At 37.5% G+C, this 12,576-nt stretch overlaps 1 long non-coding RNA gene across 1 annotated transcript in view; it reads right to left on the bottom strand.

Annotated features, from left to right (window-relative positions):
• Positions 1-3,665: 3,665 nt before the first annotated feature.
• LOC131410264 (uncharacterized) overlaps positions 3,666-12,576 on the bottom strand; it is a 55,164-nt gene continuing 46,253 nt past the window's right edge. Inside the window, exons 3-5 of the long non-coding RNA XR_009221203.1 lie at positions 10,302-10,408; positions 5,545-5,619; positions 3,666-4,740 (exon numbers count right to left, since the gene is read on the bottom strand). This is a non-coding gene — a long non-coding RNA (uncharacterized LOC131410264). The remainder of the gene's footprint in view (positions 4,741-5,544; positions 5,620-10,301; positions 10,409-12,576) is intronic.

The raw sequence follows: 12,576 nt of genomic DNA on the forward strand, positions 1-12,576 counted from the left end.
TAAACTAAATGGAAAGTCTCTGATGAATAAAATATTCTGTGCTCATGCAGGGAAAAATGTAGTTTGATCATCTTGCAGAGATGTAATGGTTTAAAACAATGATTTCCAAATTGTAGCCCATACAATATTCCAGGTGGTCTCAGTTCTCATTGACATATTGCTATGCATATTTTCTTTTTCTGATAAGACATCAAAATGTGAATCTGCTAAAGTAGGAGAGTGTTAAAAAATGCGTATAAGAAAAGGAAGAAGATACTCTGAGGTAGAAATAATTCAATTTGCAATGGGAAATTTTCAGAGAATAAATTATATAGTCTATATTAATATATAGAAATTATAGCTACATTCAGTTATACTTATCAATGAAATGAGATTATTATCCAAGGAATAATCCAAACACCTTTTGATAATAGTACATATTTATCAAGAACTATAAAGGGCCTGAGATTTTACCCTATTTGCAAGCTAGCAAGTTAGCCTGCCATAGTTTTCATGGGTGATGACAAAAGACACAATATTCCTAGCTCAAAGAAAAAGGATGTTATTACTATGAGTAATAGTAGTTGCCAGAGTATTGTATCATTATTTTTGCTTTAGTTTTCCAAGCCCCAGTTCCCACAGGGCAATGCAAAGAGAGCCAGGTAACATCTTCAAATGTAACAGGTTGCATCAGAGGAGAGAAACCCTGTGCATGTAATGGACAGTCAGCCCTTTTCTCCAGAGGGAGACGCTATCTCTATCTTCCAAGGCTGTTCACTATATAAACATGTCCAGCACAAAAGCAATCGGTGCCTCTGTCTGCAGAAAGTGTAGAAACACAAGAGACCCGTAGTGAAAATCTTCCAACAGTATTTTCTGATTTTATTTGACTTGGAGAATTGTTTCGCAACTGTAATTTTTGATTTTATTTGACTATTCGTGTATCGGGAGTTCTGAGAATTCTTAAGCACTCAAAGTCAATAATGCAACAATGTTGATAAAGAATAGGACATTTTCCTCAGCCTGAACTCCTACTGGATGTCTCCTTGATTCTGTCTCCATCCTAGTAGTTCAATGCATTCAAAGCAGAAAAATAACTTCTTGGTTCACACTTTTCTGCCCTATCTTCACTCCTTTCCACTTATTAAAGTGGGCTCAAGTACTCCCACAAGTGAGAAAATACATGTAAAGTCACCCTGAAATAAATCAAATCTCATAGGAACTTAAAGTCGGGATTCCAAATTCCTTGTCTTAGTTCCAAGTACCCTACAAAACCCATAATTCTCTTTCCTTATTTCATAATCACTTGAAACTCCCTTTGTTTCTCTTTAGCTCTGAACCTCAAGTCCTAGTTATGGCCAGATATCCAGAAAACAAAGAAAATCGCTGGGAGCCGCCATTCATAGAAGTAGGCTCACCATCAAACATACGCTTTTGAGTAAAACTGTGGTCAGTATTCCCACAAAGTTTCTGGCACCATCTGAGAAGCCACACATGTGGTGCGTGAGGATGTATTCTGTAGAGTCACGTGGTGGCCATCAAATCCTGGAAGTGCTACTCACTAGCTGTGGGACCTTGGCTTGGTTACTAAAGCTCTCTGTGACTCAACTTTCCATTTGTAAGATGAGGGTGATAACACCTCCTTCTTAGGGTTTGGGGGAAGATTAAATTAATTCATATATATATATATAAAGTGCTTAAAACACTGCCTGGCACATAGGCATTTGACAAAGTTTTGCTGATGAATGAACTTTCCTAGCTAACATGGGGACCGTCTTCCCAAATTGCCAATGTTAACAGCATTACTGCTAAAATACTCACATTAAAGGAAACATGTAGATAATGAACAGCACATTTTTTTGGAAGCTACGTATCATTCCTAATTTATTCTAATAAACTAGAGTGTGTGTGTGGGGGTGGGGGGAAGGTGAACAAAGAGATGTTAATCTATTCACACATTTAAAAAGGAAACTCAGAAATTTTGCTGCTAGATATACCACATTGGTTATTAAATAAGCATTTTCTATTGTGCTCAAGATTTAATATCAAACTGCTAATTTTGTTTCTTGAAAGGTTATGTATGGAATTATGATTGGTGAGCTTCCCCTCTGTATAAAGTTTGGTTTTATGTAAATATAAATTGTTATTTTAAATGGAAATGTGAGAGTCTTAAAAGTTGTACAATGAAGAATTTTCCTTCCATATAAACAAATATAGAACAAGAAGAGGTAAATAAATGGCAATGACATTTTTAACATGACATTTTAGAATATTTAAAGGGAACACAAGAACAATAAGTGCATCTTGTGTGCAACTGTCTTTGAAGTTCTAATCTCAGTTCATGCCACTAAATCATCAAGGAAGGTTATTTTTAATTTGTTATGCAAAAGCTTTAGGGAAAAAAATCAAGGAGCTCTCTCTGAGTATGAAACGTCAAACGGAAAGAGGTTTTTGTACATTCTTAGTGTACTATGGTGATATATGTATGGATCAGAGAGAATTAATTTATCCCCAAATTTTCCAAAATAGCATGAAAGACTTACAGAATGGGAATGATGTATTTTCCTAAACATCTTCTTTGAGATACTTTGTAAGTGAAATATTTGTGTGTGGCTAGACCACAGGACAGATTTAACCAATTAACAAAATATCAACCCTGGAAACTAGATGGTAACCTGATTAGGAGGCCTCTCTGGGAAGAACACCATCATCCCTGTAGTTCCAGAGAAGAGCTTTAACACCAGAGGATGGACTCCTCTATTCTAGTGAAAGCCCAAACAACTCGCTCCTGATGGAAAAGTCTTTTTCCTCTCTCTGTTCCCTTCTCTCCTCACTTTTCTCTCATTTTCCTTCTGTCACCTCTCTCAAGTACACACACAGATCCCTATGTTCTTAGCTTTCTTAATCTAGTCTATCTCTTTATCAAAAATTAAAATTTCCATGGTATCTTCCCTTCACCTAAAATAAATGATAATATGTAATGCTTTCTCATGTACTGAATTTTGTCAAATCATTGGGTAACATTTTGATTGTAAATACCCCTTACTTTGGGTCAGTGTGAGAACCCTGCATCCATCATCTTTCTTCCAAGAGAGTGAATTTGCTCTTTTAGTACACATCCCACCTTCATTTAATCATGTCTTAAAATCTGTATTTTGAAAACGGGAAACATAAGTGGTACCATCTCCGTAGTTGGGGAGAAAACGGAAAGATCCAAATTTCTCTCACACTTTAATGTGGGTGAGCCATGATCTACTTGTTAAAATTCTTGGATTGCTAATAAAAGTCATAATATACCAAATGGTGGTAATTTGGATGAAACAAGCATATCAATCATTGAGGAATGGGCTCATGGCTCTTTATCTGGGCAGAATCATTAAGTAGAATTTATGATATATAATGTATACTATTAAGCAGCTTCCATTAAACTTGCCTGCCAAACTCATTCGACATAGAGGGACATTTCTAAAAGCAAGATGTATGCAAGAGCGCCACCTATAGAAAAACTTCCACATTTATTTTACAATGCTAAAAAGCCAGATAATTACCAGATTTTGAAGCAGAAAATTTAAAGAAAAAAAATATATTGAGGAAATGAGATGTTTAGTTTAATTTTCCAAAAGGAAACTGTATAAAATTTATTTGAATAAAAAATATGAATATTCTAAGACACAAATTTTGCTTATTAAGGAAAAAGTACTCTGATTTTGCAGATAACAAACTCGAGAAACGGCTTTTCTTCTGATTTAAATAACAATTCAAACAAAACCACTACATTTTTTACTACACTTTAAACATTCTTCTATTTTGTTTTTTGTAACTGTACTTTCAGCAATCTGCTTTTTTGAAATCTGAAAACAATAGCCATTTAAAGTACAAATAAATAAACTTCTTTCTGGTGTTTAATTTTTTAGAAAACACATTGCCCAAATACTTTACTTCAGCAAAAATATAAGGTAGATGAAGAATGCTACGGAAATGGTGACTGGTGCTGTGGTCTGAAATGTCCTTTAGGAGTTGATATCCACAGAAATTTAGTCTTAAATACTTGTTACTTTGACCTAGAAGCTAATTATGAGGGAGTCGAGCCAAAAAGTGAGATGAATAAAAAGAAATTTCATTGGTATTACAGAGAGAGTTGCCAGAAACAGCTTACAAATCATGAATCTATACAGAGATGAAAAGTTGGGTCTAAATTATTATTCGACTGGGTCCTTAAATCAATGAAGAGCAAAAAATGATTACAGAGGACCTTTAATTTTCAACTATAAAAAGTCAACATGGTGGCTTGTTGAACAGTGTTTTACTGCAGGCCGTTAAGAAAGCCTTTGCTTTTTCATTTCCAAAAAGAGTATGTTTTTTTAAAAAACCTAAGTTACAATCAATCATTGCTGCGGATCCCACAGGAAGCTGCTCAGCTCTCTGACCAAGCGCGGTTCAGCAGGAAACAAACCAAGAGAGGATGAAGAGCTGAAGGTTCCCCTCATTATCTCACACTCCGGCCCTTTTGCGGTTCCTAGGCCCATTGTTCATTTTGGTGAGGCTGGATTTTAAGTAGATTCAGTGCTCATCAAGCAGGGTGCCAAATAGCACTACACACCGATGTCCTCTGTTTGCAGGGCACGAGGAGCTGGGACAGCAGCAGCTTTCCCACAATGCACTGCGGCGGTGCTTCATCTCGGCCCTGGGAGGCCCGCTTCTCAGGATGAGAGGATAATTCACTCGCTATAGCCCATTCAATCTTCAGCCTCTCGGCTGACGCTGCCAACAGAAGTGCCAATTAATGCCAATTACAATGGTGACTTTTCTGATATGGGCACCTACTCATATAGGCCATCAAACAGCCATCATATGTTAATGACTGTCAGTCATTACCAATATGGGCGAAGTTTGAACTAGTGACCTAGAGGAGAACTGCTCTTTATCCTACTTCCAACTCCCTGAACCGTCCAATTCCCCTCCCCCTTTCTTGGCCAATGTTCTTAATTATAGTTTTGTACCTGCATAATGAATGCGCTACATTTTGACAGTGACAATTGCTGAAACCATGACAGCAGAAGTGCAGCTACTGTCTGCCATTTAGCAGTCCCTGTCACAGCCTTCAGGCCAGCGAGGTCCAGCTCAAACCTTCAGGGGGCACTGCGATTTCCTTTGTCATTCAATCGAGTGTATTTTTTATTTGTCTTGACTACTCCTTAGAAATAAGGAGAGCATTTTTATGCACATAAATGTGTCACGGACTTCTATGCAGATATGCTACGATTTGGCTTTTCTTATCTGCTCATTATTTCATATAGCCTTATGAGACAGAAACTCCCCATACAGTTAAATATGCTGCAAATTAATCTGGAAATGCACTGCTCAGTCTCAAAAAGAGAAAGCAAGTTAAACACAGCAAACATTCTAAATGATAGAAAAGTGTCAAGTTCCTTTTGTGAAACACATATCTTAATCTTTCTTTTCTTGAGTATCATTTAAACCCCAATTTGGGGTGCAACCCCTAACTGGCCAGTTGCTGTCTGCTGTTTTTGACTGGGAGCTGTTTTTGGAGACTCTGAGACTCACCTCACTTAACTCCCAGAACGCACTTCAGCCTGCAGCAGTTTCAAGTTTGGATTATTCCTAGATTTTGGAAAAAAACTTTAGGAGAAAGAAATTGTTACTAAGCCCTTCACTTTACCTTACAAGGAGGCTGAATAAAAGCCCAGCAATTGGCCCACATTCCTCATACATCAAAAGAACAAAAGAAGTAACCAAATGGTAGAACGTGTCACACTTCCAACTCCTTACTCTTTCACTGAAAGTGGCACCAAAAGACAATTTTTGAAAAGATATTTCAGAATTTCACTTAAGTCCTCTACATCCATGATATATTTCAAAAAAATGATAATTCCTTTAACAATGTTTAATTTCAACACATCAATTTAGAAATCAAGGTTAAGCAACCTGTCCTATTCACCTAGTGAGAGGGTGGCAAAATTAGGATTAAAACTCAAGCCCAAGGTTCTTTTCACTCTTTTTTGAGACCATTTATGTTTGCAATCCCAACAACCTCCTCTAGGTTCTCCCCATGCACAATTCCATGCAATTGGCAACCTGCACAGGAAATATGATTGGCACCATTTTGCAGATAAGGAAAGGAAGCTCTAGGGGGATGAGGCAAACTACCCAAGACACCACAGTGTACAAGTGGCAGCACCAGGATTGGAACCCAGATACCACTGACTCCAAAGAACATGATTATTCAACTATATCACATGACCTTAGTCCTATGGAGATTTATTTGAGAAGTAGGTCAGCGTTCCTCAGGCCAATTCAGTTTGCTCTGCAAAATCCTCAAGCAGTCTATGGGCCTTTGAGATTTCAAGTCACTCCGAGTTACCATAGAGTAAAGCAGGACAGGCAGCATCCTATACTAAACAAAGGGGGCAGAAAACACCCTGGTTTCCATTCTTGCCCGGTGATGCTGATATCATAAGGAAAAGAGACTGAAAGGTAAGAAATGCAGGACATGGTTTTTCTTTAACTTTCCAAGAATGTGAACCCTGAAGGGCACCATCTAATAAGACTTTAAATACAACAGAGTGATTTTATTACTATTATTACTGACCATTCACTTAAGTCTTTTGAGAGTTTATATACATTATATACTAATTAATCCTCACAATGGGTATTATTATCCCCTTTAATGGATGAATAAACTGAGTCTCAACAAAGTTTAGCAAGTTGCCCAAATGTACCAAGTTCCAGCCGGGATCTGAACCAGGACTCTCAAACTCCAAAGCCAGAAGCTCTCTCTCACTGTACTGCTCCTCAATAAGATCTTTGGTCTCATAGCCATCTGCATTTATTTGTATTTGGAAGGGAAAAGAGTCCCAGGAAGGTATTTCTAAATAGACTAAGGAGGGTATTTCTAAATAGACTAAGACTGTCCTTGCTTCAAGGATTTAACAGGTAGAAGTGTGTGTAGAAAAACATTTTTTAAAGTATCAACCTCAGGAGAAAATATCAAAAACGTTAAGATGACCTTTATCTTGGTAGTGTGTTTTAAATGACAGAGACTTTTCCAACGTTGAGAGGAGATTAGGAAAAAAATAAGAGCAGTGTACAGAGTAAACAGACTATAGAAGTCTAGAAAAAAAATAACTAAATGCAATCTCTCTCTAGCTTCACACTGCCTTTCAAAATAGTAGCTATATGAGCTTGCCTGCAATACAGAGGAAACTCCCTCAAAGACACACCAGTCACTGGTTTTTGAAAAACACATGTTGAGCTGTCCCTCCTACCATGCTGGACAGGCTCAGACACAGTATTTCCTTTACATGAAACATATTAAGACTCAGGAATCCCTCCAAGTATTACATAAAAAATATATAAAATATTAGAAATAATCCTGGGGATGAATTTTTCCTTAAGACTAAAATTCTAACCACTGATGTGATGGATCTTCAAAGGGCACAGCACCATAGCACTATAGGCCATTCTGGACCAAACACAAGCAAATTAGCCTGGATGATAAGCAATTTTAAGGTCACAGTAAGAAAACATCTAGGATCCAGGGATAATAAATATTACAGGGGTTGAAATGCAAAGTCACGCAAGATTAAAGGAAATAATAAAATGTTTGTGACTTCAGGAAATCTGACTTTGAGGAAATGTGTCACACCCTGAGGAATTCACTAATAGAAAATCCCCTACTGAAAAGTAGGCATTGTTTGTTGGTACAGCTGAAAGGAGATAGCTTCTGATTCTGTGGAGGACTTACGTGGGCCACAGTGTCAAGCATTTCTGACAAGTGTTCTGCAGAAACAACTGAGGACATCTTTAAAAAGGACAAAAATTTCGATGTTCCACTCTTGAGGCCAGACAGGAAAATAAATATATACAACAAAGAAAAACTTAAGGATGGGAATTTTTTTTAAAAAAAGGAACATGAAAAGATGAGAACATCAAGAACAACAAAAAAAGATGAAATAAGGTATTAAACAAACTAGTCTAAATTTAGGACAAAGATTAAAAAGTAAAGATTGAGCTATGTTCCTGAGTCCTCTATAATCTCACTCGCGGAATCTAGTAATCACTCATCTTTTAAGACCTTGCAGTTCTTCCCAGGCTTCCAAATCTTAGCTGACAGCATTTTTCTCCTTTACCTACATTTTTCTTTCTAAATTTAACCGTAGTTTCCTTTCTCTGACTACATTTGGGATGCCACTATTTCAACTTTTAAACAGTTTGTATGCAAGATGTTGTTTTATGTAAAGAAGGAAAAAGATTGACAAATCTAAACCAAACAGGGAAGAATGATAAATATTTTGCTTCACTATCGCAGCTCTCTCCATATGCCTCAAATAAAACATTTCCAATCAAGCTCCACTTCTACAGAAAGCTTACCAACAAAATAGGTCTTTATTAGTATGTAACATGTGTAAATGTAATTAGCTTGTTTTAAAGAAACAATTGAAATATGATGTTTATGGAAAGGAACTAGAATTTTTTTTTTTTCCCAAATGAAATCTGAAACTGCACAAGCTATTGACAGACTGATGGCTGGGTCGGTTCCCAGAAGCTGGTTAGGGAAGTCAGTATGAAGGTCACTAATTTCATTCTGTTTTATTTCAACAGGACCTTGAAACAAAGAACACAGCCTTAAATAGACGGTGAGGAGGGATGGGTGATTAAATGTGCTTTACTATCAGTTCTCTGTGATTTTTAAAAATAGGGAGATAGTATTTTACCAGAATATATGTTCTAAATTTTATCATAAAAGTAAAATGACTGAGAACAGCGTAAGAAATAATATTTGTAGCAGCGATTGATTTTAATTTTTCCAATGTTCCTTGCATTTTCCTTTCTATATCCCAAAATTATTAAAATTTGAAGCAAATTAGCTAATGCTTTTTTTTAAGTGGATTGTCTGGGTTGTGTGGAGGGTATTCTTTGGGAGGTTTCTGGACTCTCTCCACTTATTTTAATAGTCTCCATGAAGAATTCAGATACAGTCTTTTGTTAACTTCATTTTTCTCATTAATTAACAATGGAATCACACTAAGGCAATCCATTTCCCTACAACGGGCACTCATAAATTATTCTTTTAATAAATTTAACTTGTTTAGAGAAGGGGAAGTATATTGTACTTGATGTAAGTAACAGCTAAAAATATTTGTTTTGCTTTTATCTTTTATTCAAGTAAACAACTCTGAGTAAACTCACACAAGGCCTGAACTGTGTGGTATGCATGAAATTACAGTAGCACAGTAGCATTATAGTTTGAAGATTCCCTTAAAAATCTAAATACAAAATCCTAGATAGTATAATTCTCCTAAAAAAATATTTGCTTCATTTGAACTGAGAATTTATTTTAAAATATACATTATGCTGTCTACACACACACACACACACACACACACACACACAGAAGGACTGAGGGGATAAATCTAGGAAATGCACAAAAGGAAATTAACTGAAAAAAAAGATTAGTTTTTAAAAAGCAAGAGAAATCCTAAAATTTTCTACTGAATAGACACAAATCCAACAAATAAATCAAGAATGAGGCAAAAATATCAAACGGCCCCCAAAGCCCCATTAGTCTCAAGTTGACGTGGGTTTTCTGTTACTTGAGTCAGCACCAGACATGGGCAGTGTCAGGACAACACCCACCCCCAGTGATATAATGATTAGGCCCAACCTTTCAAGACAATATGGCCAAGTTAGGCTCTAGAAATATGTTCCACTCAGAGGCCGGCCCAGTGGCACAAGTGGTTAAGTGCTCGCACTCCGCTGCAGCGGCTCGGGGTTCATGGGTTCGGATCCCGGACACGCACCGACGCACTGCTTTTCAAGCCATGCTGTGGCGGCGTCCCATATGAAGTAGAGGAAGATGGGCATGGATGTTAGCCCAGGGCCAGTCTTCCTCAGCAAAAAAAAAGAGGAGGATTAGCAGATGTTAGCTCAGGGCCGATCTTTCTCACACAAAAATAAATAAATAAATAAATAAATAAATAAATAAATAAATAAATAGAAATATGGTCCATTGAGAGTCTATCTGCCCCAGGATAGAAAAAAGAGTGTATACGTTTCCCCTTTGGCTACAGAAACTCTTCTCCATTAAACAACTCCTTCCAAAACTACTAGTCAGACAGAGGACAGCCTTACCTGGTGCTATGGACTGAATGTTTGTGTCCCCTCAAAATACATATGTTGAAACCCTAATCCCCAATGTGATGGCATTTGGAGATGGGGCCTTTGGGAGGTAATTTCCTCATGAGAGTGGAGCCCTCATGATGGGATTAATGCCCCTAGAAGAAGAGACAGAGAGAGCTTACTCTTTCTCTCTCTCTGCCATGTGAGGACACATGGCAAGCCAGGAAGACAGTCCTCACCAGAAGTTGATCACGTTGACACCCTGATCTCAGACTTCCAGCCTTCAGATCTGTAAGAAATGAATGTTGTTTAAGCCATTGAGTCCACGGTATTCTTGATACAGCAGCCTGAACTGACTAAGACACCTGGTTGACACATCAGTGATGGGCTAACTTCTTACATCTCTACAGAATCCCCTCTACCAATGCTTTTTCAAACACTGGCTGAAACCTCCCTCCTACGGCTGCCAGACCTGTGGTACTTCTGGTGTTCGTGGGACTGAAGGCTGAGAATCTTGATTTGCCCTTCCCCTCACTAGGTTCAAGGCTGGGCTTGTTCCAAGCTGTCCCAAGACTATAACTTTGCATGGTGGTATGTTGCAGCAATTCCTCTGAAACAACACTACCTTCCTGCTGTGTAGCCAGCAGACCTGAAGGGTTCCTGATATAACCCTTGCCATGTGAAAGGGGTAAATACATCTTTGTAGTGTTTGCTTTTTATGCTGATTCCAGTGAAATCTCACACTTTCTCAGCTCCCTCTTTGTTCCCTCTATCCTGATTCACCTCAAGAAGCCAGAATCCTTACCAGCCCAGCCTTCTTTTTGCCCAGCGGAGAGGGTCACTGCCTCAAAGGCAGTGACAGGGAAAACAGCTCAGCAGGACCTGCACGTGAAAACTCCACCCTCTTACTTCTTCTGGATCCTAAATTCTTCAAATATGATATTTCCCAACCCACTTTAAATAAGGATAAGCCCTTCTTTGTGCTATCAGTGAAGTGCCAGTTCCCATAGGCTTTCTCCTCCAGACCCCCAAACTTTCCTCACTCCTGAGATACATTTTCATACGATCCCCAGAGCACCCAGTCACCAGCTCCCCTGATCATCTGATACAAGAAGGTAGACACACACTGGAGAGTTCATAGACTTCATGTCTTTGGGGTACACAAAATAATTTCTCTTCTTGTTTCCCTCCAATACCAACTTAGTTATCAGATTGCACATTTTTACATAGAAATTTAATCAATTAATTATCCAAAATGTCCTTACTTACAAAAATGTCCCTGAATGGGGGAAAAAATTCTTTAAAAATTTTAAAGGATTCTAGTCCTAAACTGTTTATAACCTATTAGAAAACTTACACACACACAGAACAGTAACTACGCTAGTGACTAGATCTATAATCAGTGTTAATAATCTCTTAAACTTTTTATTTGTTGCACATTAACTTCACAAAAGAATAGTATAGCGGAACTGCATTTCATGAACTTCACATATGAGGCATTAGCTTATGTATCTTGCTTTTCAGAGTTTCTGATTAAATGTTTTAATTTAAATGGAAAATAATATTTAATGTAATATCTAGCCTAAAGTGTCCCTGAAGCTTCAATTGCAAACAATCATAATAAAGAATGTTCTTGTTTAATCTACAAAATAAGTACATTTGATTTTAATTACTTGGATAATGACTAAGCAAGTACATCAGGCACATCCCTTCCAAGAGATAATGAAAGACACAGAGGAGCAAACAATATTCCTGCGAACAGACCATCACATTCTGACTCTAAGGATGACTCCACTAATGAAAATCTGTCTTTGCAAATGACTCATCTTCTGAAGACAGCTCTGAAGATGTTGGAAATCAGAATGATGCATGTGAAAATGAAATTAATCAATACGAAGATGGGGAACAGCAGTCTATCACAGAACGGCTGTTTGATAATAATGAAATTGAGGAAAGTCAGTGGTAGAGAAACAAATGAAAGCACAGGAAATGTCAATGATAATAATGAATAAGTAACTAATTCTTGAAATTCAAGAGGAAGAGTTAGCAAACAAAGACAAATTATCATCCAGAAAAATGGCAAAGCTATGAAACTACGATTACTTTTAAGTTTACTTCAAATTTATAAAGATATGAAAACACTAATATGGTAGGAAATGTAAAGGAGAGGGAGGTCTGAAATTTTCAGAACTCCACGTCAATAGTAAAGCTACAAGTTTTACTGCCCAGTTTGACTGAAGCAATCAAGCATGAGAGGGTAGTAGCGGGAGGTAAGACTAGACAGTTCTACTGGACTTCCAGGAGGCATTTTGGAAATGTCTTGGAAATGAATCTTCTTCTTTAATTGACCTTGCCTGCTTTTTAATCACATTGTTCGAAGTCCACAGTCCTAGCCTAGTCAATTTTGTCTGTCACAACAATATGACAGCTTTCACTCTCTGTTCAACCACTCTAAGT

Source organism: Diceros bicornis, chromosome 9 (genome assembly GCF_020826845.1).
Source record: "Diceros bicornis minor isolate mBicDic1 chromosome 9, mDicBic1.mat.cur, whole genome shotgun sequence".
Classification (NCBI taxonomy): Eukaryota; Metazoa; Chordata; class Mammalia; order Perissodactyla; family Rhinocerotidae; genus Diceros; species Diceros bicornis.